The sequence below is a fragment of the Ambystoma mexicanum genome, chromosome 1p, assembly GCF_040938575.1.
Source record: "Ambystoma mexicanum isolate Mex_15411 chromosome 1p, UKY_AmexF1_1, whole genome shotgun sequence".
Classification (NCBI taxonomy): domain Eukaryota; kingdom Metazoa; phylum Chordata; class Amphibia; order Caudata; family Ambystomatidae; genus Ambystoma; species Ambystoma mexicanum.
The window spans coordinates 415,169,734-415,181,833 of NC_090921.1; the positions used below are offsets into that span (position 1 = coordinate 415,169,734).

A 12,100-nucleotide genomic window follows, 5' to 3' on the forward strand; every position below is an offset into this window, starting at 1 on the left:
CTACTGAAACCCATGCAACCTGGAACCCGTTTGACAAAATCTCCAGACCCTATTCTCGTGGACGGAGAACTAGAATTCGAAATACAAGACATATTAGACTCCAAGATTTCCAAATCTAAATTATACTATCTGATTGACTGGAAAGGTTATGGCCCCCAGGAACGATCTTGGGAACCGTCGGAACATGTTCACGCACCCCGTCTGGTTAAGAAATTTCATCAAACTTTTCCTGATAAACCAAGACCCCCGGAGGGAACAAATTTGGGAGGGGCCTTGAGGGGGGGTGCTGTCATGACCACTGCTTTCAAGGAGTCAGGACCTACCCAACCCCTTGGAAACAGGCTCATAACATGCCTTATCGGCACCAGCAAGTCCCAATAGGGACCTTTTGGACCTTGTCCTGGCACCGGTGGTGCCAGGCTCATAGTAAGGACCCGTCCCGGCACAGGAAGCGCCGGGCTCATATCAAGTGTAAAAGTGCTTGGGTGAACCTACCTGAAGCAGACCATGCTGCTTACTTACCAGCCAGATGATGCTTTACTCTCTTCTAACAGGAACTACTTTTCTTTCTGGGTGGGGCAGGCACCACTCCCTGGATCACTGATGCTGGAACTCTTCTGGAAGCAGGAACTCTTTTACCTGGGCGCGGCTGCTGTGGAAGAAGACACCTAAGTACTCCTATGGGCTATTTAAACCACACCCGATTGGTACCACATGCTTCGCGTTATTCTGCATCTGCAGCAGGACGCTCACCGTGTCAGCTCCAGCGAATCTTCAGCTCCGGATCCTGTAGTTACGAAAATTACCTGCTGGGAACCAATCTTCAATCTTCAGCAGCTCCTGCAAAACAAAAGGCACAGGTTAGACAAAGGCAAAGTTAGCGCTTCAACTCACCCGAGCCATCGGCAGCATCCAAGTCGTTTTCTTTTCTGCATTCCGCGTCCGGCATCGGGCCTGCAAAGACAAAGAACATTGGTTAGTAACGTTCAGTTACAATACTGCTTACCTGTGTTGCGCTTGCTCCAACTTTGTTCGCGCTGCATTCCGGCACCTGTAAAAACAAAAGGGGACATTAAGGTGCATTCTACGGCCCTAAAGCAGTCTTCCTACTTACGTGCCTTCGAATTCACCATCTTCTTGTTACGCTCTCTGCCACGAATCTGGGAGAGCATCTTCTTTTGGCATCGACAGCATCCTAAAAGCAAAAGACATAGACATAAGGAAAAAGACATTTAAAGGGAGCAATCCAAAGAGAACTTTAATACTTACAAGTCACGCTCGTGCAGCAAAACGGCGGCATCGCTCTCACCTACCCTCTGCAATCAAGAGGCGGAACTCACATCCAGTGAAGTAACTGGACCCAGCGCCCCTGCACAAGACGCAGGATGGAGAGCTCAGCATTCACTTACTTAAGGTGAGCACAACAATCATCTGAGTACCACGGGGAGAAAGGGAGAGAGGGGCTAGGAACTTCTCCCATCCTTCCAGCCACTAATACCTTGATTTTCCACTTGCAGACACCTCACTCTCCAGGTCAAGCTTTCGGTGAGTAAGGGGCCAAATCCGGGAGCCAAACGAACCCTACGCCTAACTTTGAAGACGTTTGCAGCGCCCAGCCCAAGACCAGCGCCTCCGAGGGAACCAGGTGAGCGTTACAGCAGCATCCAGGGGAAGGGGGAGGGAAGCAGGGGGGACGTTGGGGCTTATTGTTATGTTGTAAAACTTAATAAAAAGACGTTAAAAAAACAAAAAGCGCATTTCTGCCTTATGGTGGCGTGCTATGGAGCAGGCCTTGCCTCTTCAGTGACTGGCCTACGGGCTACGGGCTTTTGCCATACACCCAACAGTGTAGCCCTTGGCCATACTCAGCTCAACTTAACATAGTTATGCAGGTGAACAAGTGGTCAGGTACATGCAGGTCACTCCTAGCCACTTCTAAGCATCCTCTACTTCACCACTTCTCCCACAGAACACACTGGAGAAGTTGTTACTCCATCAGGTCCAGGCATATACTACACAATGTAAGAATTGCAACCAATCCCCACAACCGTAAAAGCAACATTTTATCCAATGATCACAAACCGCACACCGAAGTCAACATTGTAAAACCTACTTCACCCCACACATATTGGGCAGTGCAAGGTGGCCACCCATTCATCGAAGGGCCTACTGGCTTAGCACATGCAACACACCGCACTGCAGTGTACGTTGCAAGTTTCATGTGTTCTCCATTGTTTTCCCCTTCTGCCATTGCTCTACCATCACTGACCGCTGGGCCTCAGCACACACTGCACACCCTAGTACAACCCATCTTTTACTTTTCATGGCATGTGTAATGCAGGCCCCATCTGCAAGTGCGCCTGCCAACTTTCACCCTGGCCACATCTTTGCATACAAGGCTCAACGCCGTTGCGTTGCCTGTACAGAACGGTGTGTGAGTGGCTGTGTACATTGTCCATCTTGCAACTTTCTGATGCTGATCACTTCCTTTCATGGCGCAATGTGGTAAAACACTTTCTCAAGCAAGGGTCTTATAAGGGCCAAACCATAGCAAATGCACATGGTGACATGTGGCTCCCTATTGTGCAACAGGGGCAATGATGTGCACCATATGGTAATGAACGCATAGAAGCTCACGTCTGCTGTTCCATCAAGTGCACAAAGTCCTCTGCAACCATTGTGCGCTACTCACCAACTCCAGATGCATGCACAGTAACAACTGCATTGCTGCATTATATTGTGGAGGCTATGATGAAGGCCTAGGCTGTTCGGTGCATGGCCTATGGCCTTCGGCCATGCACCCAGCAGTCTAGGCCAAGGCTCCACTCACCACAACATAACAGAGCATTCAGGCGACCAGGTACGCATGTGACATGAATCACAAAGGCAACATACACACCAGCACTTCCACCCAACCGCACACCATAAAGTAGGGACGCAAGAACACGTGTTCCACTTACCGTAATGCAGAAACATCTCGCTATTTTTTGCACCGCTACCCACTTCCAATCACAAAGCATTATAAGCATGCCAACCAAACAAGACAATATGCACAACATTGAGCCTGCTCCCACCACTCTAGTACATGCATAGAACCAATGGTGCGTACTGCAGTGCAACACTTACTAATCTGCGCAAAGGACACTACGCCAGCACATAGAAGAAACATTTGCACCGAGACCTCTTCCAGATGTACACTGTTCCGTTAATACACCCATTGGACACACTGCACGACTGGTCACTGCACCATCTCCACCCATACACCGACAACTGTAGGTTGTTCTACCAATCACAACACACATGCAACCACCATTGTGTGCACTGCAGCCAAATCGTACACAATAAGCAACAATGTGGCACCTACTTTCAACCAGTGGACATACCTTTTCAACCAGTGCACATAATTATCTGTGCGAGGGCCGCAGCCATGCATCCAAGGGGCTACGGACTTACCTCACTCAGCACACTATACTACACGCTATGTTTAAATCCTCATGTGTCGTTGAATGAACTCCCCTTCTGCAAATATGCCTGCCATCACTCATGACAGAAAGACATTGCCGCTGTCGCTCGCATTCCATAACGCAGGCTGCCTACAATGACCACACAAGATAGCTGCCTGTTGAGGTATCTGTGCATTGGCAGAGCATGCACGGATAGCGCTGGCAGACCTCAGTCTTCTTGTATAATGATATATATCACGTGAAGCTCCTCTCACTCCTGCACCCTTTCCATCCCTTCTTCCCACCACCAGATGCCGTACACTATGTTTTTCAGAACTTTTTGCCACCCCATTGTCCTCCGATACAACATACTGCCATCATGGAACACTTTTCAAACATCTCGTCACCGCACACTGCGGTTCAATCAAAGATTTGACAGCGCTGCGAACAGGGAAATGGGATGCCAGAGTGGAGCCAGATATGACTCATTTTAGTATGCACACTGCTACGTACAAGAGGCCCAGCCATGCACACAATAGCTTAGAGCATTTCCACACACACTGCAACACTATGCTCCGATACACCATGGCGGCGCATCCCAAAACCTTTGACGCACAGCACGCTTCCCTCCAGCCAACCACCGGGTGCGTCCACTGTTTGCCGACAACACAGCGTACTGCAGACCAATGAGACTGTGTTCCGCGGAGCGTACAGGGAAATGGGTCCGCACAGCGGACCCAGATATCATACATTTTTTGGGATGTACATTTCAGTATTTTGCAAAAGAATTACTGGTTGGATTACCACCAAACACACAAAAGCACACTTTCTGACCCAAGCCCCCGCTTCTGCCGCAAATTTGATAAAAATCCGTCCAGCCGTTAGGGCTCTTAGCTGCGCAAAGTTTTTCCCCATTCAGCCTATGGAGAAAAAAAATTGGGACCCCCCCTATAACTCTGCCCCCCCCACACGAAACGTCACCCAACTTGGTGAAAAAATTCTGAGCCGCCCGTATACTTTTTTTGCAAAGTTTGGGGAGGTTTCCTCCAGGGGGAGCGAAGTTATAAGCAGCCGAAAAAGTGCTCTTCCTATGAGTTTAGCAACTTAACCATAATATATAAATATACATTTTTTAATTACTTGAAAAACACCTTGCCTATCGGTAATGCTTGTTGTGGATCTTCGCTCTGGTATGATGCTGTGCGTCTAGTGTCAGAGCTACAGGGGGTGATGGTAGGGGCAAATTAAGCAGCAGCATCCGTTTATTTCTTTAAAATACAGGCAGTTAATGGAGGGGCAGATTTAGCTGCATCTCTTTATTTCCTCTAAGAGTATTCGAAGATTGTCGAACACCAGTTCCCACACTGTAACATGGGAAGCCGAATATTTTATAGTACGAATGATATTCGGCTTCCCCATGACGGAGTGCAGGGCCTGGAGCTTTCCGTTTTTATCTTTGCATTTTTGGGACTGTGTTGGGCCCTCCTTTCCACTGGAAAAGCAGCGTTTCAAGTGCCGGGATACTAAGGATATAACAGCTGGATGAATTGCGGGGACAGAGTAGGTGAATAAAGGCTAACTAGGTCTGAGAAAGGTTCTGTTTGTAAGTTGTCACCATAGTGAACCAATAAAGCTTGTATTTGAAGAAGAAAAAAGTTTGCAGCGAGAGAGGGAGGAAGCAGCAGTGTGGGTTGAGCAGGGAGGGGCTGTGCAGACTCAGCACAGCTTCCTCTTTGCTGCTACCACACACAGGCTCCAGAGAGGGTTTCCTCCCCCTTCTTTAATGTGAAGGGGGGGACACAAAGTATCCCCCAGCCGCCCGGATACACTGCATGGACCTAACAGCAGCGCCGCAAGGAATCCCTGACCGGCTGGAAGATACCAGGAGAAAGGATCAGCTTTTGCTTCAGACAGTTCTAAAGTTTGTTTTTTTTCCTCCACCCCTGCTGGCTGGGAAAGGAGAAGTTGCTCTTTCGAAGGCTTCTTTGTCAGACCCTGCCCGCACTGATGAAACTCAAGAGATGTTTCAAGGGGTAATTATCTTTTTCTCCTCTTTTCATGCTCGTCTTTATGTAAGATACTCGACAAGAGGGAAAATATTCAATTGTGGACATGTTGCAAATCAGCATTACAATGAGAGACAGAAAAGAAAAAATGAAGCAGTCATTTCGTCCAAAATAAACTCAACGAAATGGTGGCTTTTGGAGGCAAGACTATGGTTTGGGAGGTTTGTGATAGTGGACGTTAGTGATTGATTACTTGGCGCAGCCTTCCTTGACCGGTACTATTTATTTATCGTGGGGAGGTGGCGATGGTGTCTGTATACCAGGAATAGTGTGATATACAGTCTGTTGATACGTATAAGCATGCGGGCATGTCAGTCTTTATACCGTAAGAGTTGTACTCGTTAGCCGTTGTGCATGCACTCTGTGCTGTACCGTGGGTATACAGGCAAGGCTGATTAAAATGCGGATTGTTTACAAACCGCTTGACAGTGCAATGCTGTTTTAAAGTGTTTTTTTTTATACGGACGTCTGTCAATTGTAACGAAAAGAAGGCCATGTTTAGCCCCGTGTTTGTATTTACCTATGGAGAACACTCAGTTTATAGTGGCACTCGGCCCCCCCCTCCCATCTTCAGGGATTGTGTGCACAATGCCACTGCTGTTTTGGCCTCCAAGTGTTCTATTTTGTTTGTTGTGTTGTTATTACGTTGTGCTAGGACAAGGGGGGGGTGTGGGGGGCAGTGGAAATCTGTGTTTTGTGGAGCTTCAGCAGTAACCCAACCACAGACGGGCTGCTAAATGCGTGTTAGCACTAGAAACTGTGCAAGGGTAGTAGTATCCGCAGTAACGGTGTATTCGCGTGCGAGCGAGCACTGCGGTGGGCAGGAGACTAAATAGAACACCGAGCTTCGCAGCAGGCTGGAGTTTGTGTGTTGGAGAAAGGCGCGTTGGTATTTGCTGCTTCTTTGACAAGGATGTCCCTCTTGTAAACAAGTACGGTATCACTTTCCTCTGGGTCGCCCATGACATGAGTCGCCTGCTGGGGGGGGGCTCTTAATTGAGCTTTACCCTGTTTGTGTCCACTCGTTCAAAGCTTTGTGAGGGGGAAGGGGCGGGGGCGTCCCTTTCATTCTTTTACTACGAGGCAAATACTTCACATTGTGTCCATATTGCCCTCCTTTGTCTGGAGTGGCTGCTAAACCATGTTTTTAAACCCCAGCAAACACTCTCCATTGTCGATAGCCTTTGCTTGTTTTTTTTGTTTTACTCAATGGGAGGTGAGTGTAACTACTGCAACTGGAGCATCGTTTGGAGTTGTACCACATGGTCCCGATGCCAAGCCACGTATAGAAGCTAACTTCTGTGGGCTTCCATGAAGACCTTTACAATAATAAATCTGGAGTATTTGTCGTATCATAGACACGGAAGCAGCCAACTATCTGGGCCTGGAAGTGCTGATGACAATATATAGAATGATCTATACCAGTTTGCTTCCATGAGCACACACTACTTCAAGTTAGGTTTAATGAGCATGGTGCGCTGGCAGTGCTTTCGGGCAAGCAGGGGCCTCCGCCAGGGCTGTGTATTGGCTCCCTCCCTTTTCAACCTCTACTTGTCAGATATGGGAGAATTCTTATCGAGGTCCTCATTTGCCCCACCAAGGATTTTTCTCTTTAGCTGTCATGTACCTTTACATACGCCGACATCCTCCTTCCAGATAGGACCCAGGTTGGCCTACAAAGAAAATTGGATGCAATACTCGTTGCTGAATGAATTATGTATCAACTTTATTTAATTTATAAAGCATGCAAACAACCCAAGGGCATCAAGGTGCTGATTACAGGAAACACGTTCATTACATACAAATTTGGTAAATTGTGCAGGTACGAGTACAGGTAAGGCAATGGCAGAGAGAGGGCAAGGCCGTCTATTCAAATAGCTGGGTCTTTAGAGCTCTGCTGAATACCCGGTATGATTGTTTGGTTCTGAGTGAGGGTGGGAGGGCATTCAAGTGTTGGACTGCGATGTAGGGGAAGCGTGAGCATCCTGCTTTGGCTCTTCGGACTTTAGGTAAGATAAGACAGTGAGCATATGGCACCCTGAATGGTCTGGTAATTGTTCGGGAAAGGTAAGGGGGTGGTGTAGGAAAGGCACTTGTGGCTGAAACGTTTTGAAGATGATTCGTTCGCAGATAGGCAGGCAGTGAGTGGCTTTTCTGCTGGCTGAATGTGTTCTTTTCTTTGGGATATTAAGTGCTGCTTGCAGGGCATTGTTTTGTATCACTTGTAGTTTCTGCAGGTTTCTGGAAGAGGTGCCTGCGAAGAGAAAAACACTAATCATCTGTTTTATAAGCACCCCAGAAAGGAGAATGGGTCAACCCAATCGGGCACTAATTCCTACCCAATCTCTTGTGTTCCTCGGCTTCACACTAGATGCAGCTGATAACACTGGAATCCTCATGGCCCGCATTATGTCTAATGCGATCCAGGCCGCTGCACAGATCAAAAATTAGAACTCTAATCTTTAGGTTCTCGATCTCTCCTCTCATATCCTTCTATAAAATGAAGGTGGTACCCAAGCTGTTAAATGTTACGAAGATAGGCTATGGTTTGAGAGCTTTAGCGTACAATAAGGTGGAGTCTCGCGTCTGGAAGTTTGCCCTCTGTTTGCCTGACTGCGTGGAATATCCACATAGAGATTTGAACTGGGTTTATCTTCGTTAAAGTTGTAAGCTGGACTGGAGATTCTCGATCTTGTACTGAATGCTATTGGTTCCTTTGGCAGGTACGCTATACGATCTAGCTCACACCCTGATATACACGGCCACGGTTTCTGTGGCCAAGTTTAGGGAAAAAGTAGATCAGGTTGAGTGCAATTGAACTGTCCATCAGAGATCTCATTGACCACCCGAATGAGGCAATACAAAAATTCTGTTTAATGTAACCGTTTATTGAGAGGACACCCTCAACAGATGGCGTTCCTTTGCTCCCCAGCTACGTGTCATAATGGTTAATGTCAGTTCTTTAATTCAGCCCTATTTCAGCCTAGTATCGTGCCCCTTGGATCCCTCCTCCTGAGCTATCAATGAGCCAAGAACTAGGCCGGTGTACAGTAAATATATTTGTATTTATTTGAATTATAGGAAATGGAAATCACACTAAAGTACACACGCCACCATCTTTGTGGTTTACAATTTACTTCTTGTTACACAAATAAATCACACCAACGAGTTGGGGGGTGAACACAAATTCCAATACTTCTTTTTCTACTGAGTTCACTTTTAAGAAAAAATCAGCACTGGTCCATGGCCGAATTCCATTTACATATGCAATGCTGTGCAATTTTGATTTTCCTGCGTGCTTAAAAGGTTAGCAGTTTAGTTTTGCAAATGCATATGGCAATGATTTCACCCACACTTTTGCTTTAAAATAAACACAGGGTGATTTAGCAGTTGGTTTTTCAGACCCCCAACTTTGGTCTTTGTGCAGGACGTTGGACAGAAAAATTAGGGAATTTGAGAATTTTGGATTTCAGACCCCCTCCACTTAAAAGCCTGTGTTGGGGAAGCCAGATAGCAATAATGGGCATTTTTTTTAGTTTAGGGACGAAAACACCCCTTTTCCTAAAGAAGTCGGGGTCTACAGGACAAATAGGATCACCCAATTAAATTAGTCTATAGTTTTCAGCGCACAGTGGGAATGAGCTATGTTAATTTTGAATTTTAACAGAAATCGCCATGCTGTGTTCTGCCAAGGGGAATTAATTACATTTATATTTTTAGTTAGGCTAAGGATCCACACAGTTGTGCCCCCCTGCCCACTATAAAGGGAAAGGATTTACAGCAAGCAGACCCCCTCACCCCCACCTGTTGATCTCCCAGGGCTCAGTCCTACTTACATAGAAAGTCTCTGTTTAAAGTTCAGGAAAGTGAGCTGCATTTCAGGACCCTGTTGGAGGATAGGGCAGGGGTCTTGTCACTCCACTCTCAAGGTTGGTCTCCAGCTTTTCCCCATGGTCTAGTCAGCTTTTCGGCCTCCCCAGCAGTAGACGGCTCCACCTAGAGGCAATTGCAGCAAAATCTCTTTAGTGTTTCCTGGCAGCTGTCGGATGGTACATTTCAGCAGCTCCTTCCACAATGGTAATTTTAGGAGCTCTCTCCCTTCCTCATAGTGCATCCACTTAATACAGTAGTGATGACACCATCAAGTTTACATTCTTGGCTAGCTCCCTGCAAGAGTTCTTGTAAATAGGATTGGACGGTTAACATTCTCTCTCCTCCCAAATCCAGCACCGCTCTCAGGATTGGTTTATGAGCCTGAAACAGACATATAGCAACTTCCCTTTGAAATCCTCTTTGTTCTTATTTTGGCAAAAATCTGTGTCAAAAACATTGTGATTAGTTACTGCCATAAGAAATATATATTCTGCTTCAGCTAATCATGGGGAATGTAATAAAACAGCCGGGTGCGCACCATGATGCACTGCTGGTTGGCAATTTTCAGCCGTTTTTACAAAAAACATAATCTTTTAGGAACATGTAATTTATTACCCATATTCCTAATTTTGCCCTCCACAAGCACGTCAACTCTCACATTCGGGAAATGTTAAAAGCAGCCAGGAACACATGTTAGCTTGCCGTTACAATTCCCTAAGTCGCAGGTGGATGAATTTTATATCAACAAAATCGCCTGGAAATTATCTAAAAAAAAAAAAAAAAAAAAAAGACACACCAATCAAAGTATGACTTATGGTTGTTGAGAAAAAAGCCAAAATTATAAGTCCTTTTAAAATTAATAGCAAATCTTGGGGATACGCAAATTGGAGGCCTCCTGGCTCCAGCGCCATTTGCCTTTCTGGGCCAGTGTTTTTTAGTAGTCTCTTTGAGGTGTAGGGTGCAGATCGTAAATGGGGAATGCATTTGATACACAGATCCCTCATTTCAGCATCTGGCATTGTGTCCTCTTATCTGAAGGGGACCACCGTTTTGATCTGACAAGCTTCTATTTGCCTGTATATTTTCCTCCAGAGTTCAGCCTTGAGTATAGCCCCTATGTTCCCACCTCCCCCCCTACATTCTGGTTGTTCACCAGCCAGAGACTTTTGGCCTGCTCAGAACTGCCCTCAGAGACAGCAGGTTTAGGGAAACTTGGTTTTTGACACCCCTTGGGCCACATTTTATTGCAGTTGGGATGCAAGCCAGGCTTTCAGTGGGGAAGTCTTTTGTGAATTTTTCCCAGAGGCCTACCATTTGTCCTTGGCTGAAAGGTACTCACATATTGCATTTTCTAACATCAGCCTTGATTCTTTGACATACGGTGTGCTTTACTGATCAGGGTTCACTTTGCGTTTGAGTTGAAAGTACAGGGCTGTTTCTTTCAGTCATTAATACAATACTTTATTTTAATTATATGCTGTTTGTTTTTCTGCTGGAAAGTGGGTCTGAATTGTCCGAGAGCACCAACTTTTGATGGGTGGCAGTTTCCGTGAAAATGCTGCATTTATTACTCAGCCAATAATGTGATGTGCTTTTCCAATATGCTCTTGGATTACATTATTGTTTTAGGATTGCCACTGCAGAAAGAAACCCACACAGTGTGCCTCGGGACTACAGGAACATTTCATGGCAACACAGTGTGTTTTTCTTTTCAAATGTTCACCTGTAACATTACTTTTTGTCAAGACACACCATGTCTTTTGCCTGACATCTTTATATTGGCAGGGAAACATTTTTCTATTGACTTGCTTTAAACTGTGAACACACATGCAAAGTCGTTTCGATGTCCGTGTCTAAAAATCCTGTTTTTCATGTGAAAGGGACCTTTGTATTTCTTCGGCCTTTGTGAATTCAAATGCTGCTGTTCCTTTGGTAATGACAGGCAGGCCTTTTTCACACGGCCCTTCAGTTGCATTGGGGCCTTTGCTTACACCCCACATCAGACAAGATTGGAAGACAATAATGGCAAGGCTGAGAGGGTATAGGTTTTATAGGAGCCTATCACCTCTCCACAAGCCATAAGGAGTAATCCCAAATATCTAAAAGAAAATTCCAAATTGTTACTGGGCAGTCAATTCCTGCGATGCAGACTGAGTCTGTTACCAACAGAACACATTTGTCAGGTCAGATCCGCAGGGAAAGAGGGGGAAATTGGAGAGATGACCGGTTGTGAGCTATATAAGAATGAGGGTGTGTCCCTGAATAGAGAGCACATCCTCCTGGATTGTCCTGCTTTAAAAGTGCATATATCATTTTGGTTGGTTCGATACGTACACCATTCTAATGTACTAGATGTGGGGAATTTATTTGCTCGAATCACCAGTGGGGAAGAATCTGTTGTTACTATAGTAGTCATAAAGATATTACATCAAGCATGTTTGGTCAGACTAAAGTGGTCATTTTTTTAGGGATTTCCATCTCTTCATTGCTTGTGATTTTTCATCATGAATTTTGCTCTATACATTTTTTGCTTGCGTTATCTCTCATGAAATTTTATTCTTTTGGATTATGATTACCTTTGATCAATAGTTATGTTTGTCTCTCTTGTATCATTGATCAAATAGATGTATTTTGTGATTGTTTGTAGCCTTGGCAGGAATGGATTTTGTGTTTTAGTTTTGTTGTTTTTTTGCTTTTGATCGTTTTAATGCATTTTGA

The 12,100-nt window shown here is 45.6% G+C and overlaps 1 protein-coding gene across 9 annotated transcripts in view; it reads left to right on the forward strand.

Moving 5' to 3' along the window:
• Positions 1-5,146: 5,146 nt before the first annotated feature.
• MYO9B (myosin IXB) overlaps positions 5,147-12,100 on the forward strand; it is a 925,026-nt gene continuing 918,072 nt past the window's right edge. For 5 of the 9 annotated variants that reach the window (XM_069649217.1, XM_069649219.1, XM_069649218.1 and 2 more), the window contains exon 1: positions 5,147-5,476. The gene's annotated coding sequence lies outside the window, so the exon portion shown is untranslated. The remainder of the gene's footprint in view (positions 5,477-12,100) is intronic. The other 4 variants (XM_069649221.1, XM_069649220.1, XM_069649224.1 and 1 more) reach the window with 1 other exon arrangement.